Here is a 2,500-nt window from a genome sequence, read left to right as displayed (position 1 = left end):
TGTCTCTCTTGTGGCTCACGGGGCTGTTAGGGTCGCACAGAAATGCCTCGGAATGGGAAAACGGGTCATTTTTGTGTGGCCACATTGCATAGGAACGGCATGAAACTTCCAGATGCATTTGCAGCAGGAATGCATGTGCACTCAAAAACGTCTATATTTTTCATGGATAGACCCCGTGAAACGCTATAAATTGGCGGGGATGTCTCTCTTGTGGCTCACGGGCGCTGTTAGTTAGGGTCGCACAGAAATCCCTCGGAATGGGAAAAGGGGTCATTTTCGTGTTGCCACATTGCGTACGAACGGCATGAAACTTCCAGAGGCATCTGCAGCAGAAATGCATGTGCACTCAAAAACGTCTATATTTTTCACGGATAGACCCCGTGAAACGCTAGAAATTGGCGGGGATGTGTCTCTTGTGGCTCACGGGGCTGTTAGGGTCGCACAGAAATCCCTCGGAATGGGAAAACGGGTCATTTTCGTGTTGCCACAATTGGCATACGAACGGCATGAAACTTCCAGAGGCATTTGCAGCAGAAATGCATGTGCACTCAAAAACGTGAATATTTTTTCATGGATAGACCCCGTCAAACGCTCGAATTTGGCGGGGATGTTTCTCTTGTGGGTCACGGGGCTGTTCGGCTCGCACAGAACTCCCTTGGTCCACCTGATTCGTGCATACAGGCAGCAACTAAAACTCTGTAAACCTGCTGTGAGGACATCTAAACAGTGGACCAGTGAGGCTGTGGAAGATTTGCGGGCGTGCTTAGACTGTACTGACTGGGATATGTTCACGACTGCTACCAATAGTCTGGATGAACTCACAGAGGCTGTGTACATCAGCTTCTGTGAGGACTGCTGTATCCCAACACGTACCAGGGTGAACTTTAACAACAACAAGCCCTGGTTCTCAGCAAAGCTCAAAAGGTTGAGGTTGGAGAAGGAGGAAGCGTTTAGGAGTGGGGATAGAGACAGATTCAAGGAGTCGAAGAACAGGTTTAGCAAAGCGGTGAGAGAGGCTAAACGACTGTACTCAGAGACACTAAAACACCAGTTCTCTACTAACGACGCTGCTTCTGTCTGCCAAAGGGCTCAGGCACATCACCAACTACAAACCCAGAGCGCCCCACACCACTAACGACTCCCGCCTAGCCAACGACCTGAACGAGTTCTACCGTAGATTTGAAAGACAATTGGACTGTCCTGAACCACCCCTTCCCACCCAAGAGGCCCCATCCCCCACCCATACTACAGAAACGACTCTCTCCTTTCAGGAGGGAGAAGTTAATGGGCTTTTCAAGAGGCAGAATCCACGCAAAGCAGCCGGGCCGGACTCTGTCTCTCCAGCCACCCTCAGGCACTGCGCTGACCAGCTGTCTCCGGTGTTCACCAACATCTTTAACACCTCCCTGGAGACATGCCATGTACCAGCCTGTCTCAAGTCCTCCACCATCATCGCTGTGCCCAAAAAGCTAAGGCCAACAGGACTAAATGATTACAGACCGGTCGCCCTTACATCTGTGGTAATGAAGTCTTTTGAGCGCCTGCTCCTGGCACACCTCAAAGCCATCACAGACCCTCTCCTGGACCCCCTTCAGTTTGCCTACAGAGCCAACAGGTCTGTGGACGACGCAGTTAACATGGCCCTCCACTTCACCCTACAGCATGTGGACGCCCCAGCATCCTACGCCAGGATCCTGTTTGTGGACTTCAGCTCTGCCTTCAACACCATCATCCCTGCCCTGCTTCAGGACAAGCTCTTCCAGCTGAACGTGCCCTACTCCACCTGCAGGTGGATCACAGACTTCCTCTCTGACAGGAAGCAGTGCGTTAAGCCGGGAACAGAAGTCTCTGACTCCAGGTCCATCAGCACGGGAACTCCTCAGGGCTGCGTCCTTTGCCCACTGCTCTTCTCCCTGTATACCAACAGCTGCGCCTCCAATCATCTGTCCGTCAAACTCTTGAAGTTTGTCGGACGACACCACCCTCATTGGGCTGATCTCTGGTGGGGATGAGTCTGACTATAGGTGGGAAGCTGACAACCTGGTGACCTGGTGTAGCCAGAACAACTTAGAGCTAAATGCTCTAAGGACAGTTGAGATGGTTGTGGACTTCAGGAAGAATACAGCCCCACTCACCGCCATCACCCTGTTAGACTCCGCAGTCAAAATTGTGGAGTCCTTCCGCTTCCTGGGCACTATTCTCTGCCGGGACCTCAAGTGGGAACTGAACATCAGCTCCCTCGCCAAGAGAGCTCAACAGAGGATGTACTTTCGACGGCAGCTGAAGAAATGCAACCTGCCAAAGACAATGATGGTGCAATTCTATACAGCGATCATTGAATCCATCCTCACCTCCTCCATAACCGTCTGGTACGCTGCTGCCACTGCCAAGGACAAGAGCAGACTGCAGCGTATCATGCACACTGCTGAGAAGGTAATTGCCTGCAATCTACCAACCCTCGAGGACCTGCACACGACAAGGAGCATGAGGCGAGCGAGGA

This window comes from Petromyzon marinus, unplaced genomic scaffold, assembly GCF_048934315.1.
Source record: "Petromyzon marinus isolate PM22_M1 ecotype Great Lakes invasive population unplaced genomic scaffold, UKy_Petmar_22M1.pri1.0 PM_G_Scaffold_21, whole genome shotgun sequence".
Taxonomy (NCBI): domain Eukaryota; kingdom Metazoa; phylum Chordata; class Hyperoartia; order Petromyzontiformes; family Petromyzontidae; genus Petromyzon; species Petromyzon marinus.
Note: the sequence above shows the minus strand (reverse complement) of the source record.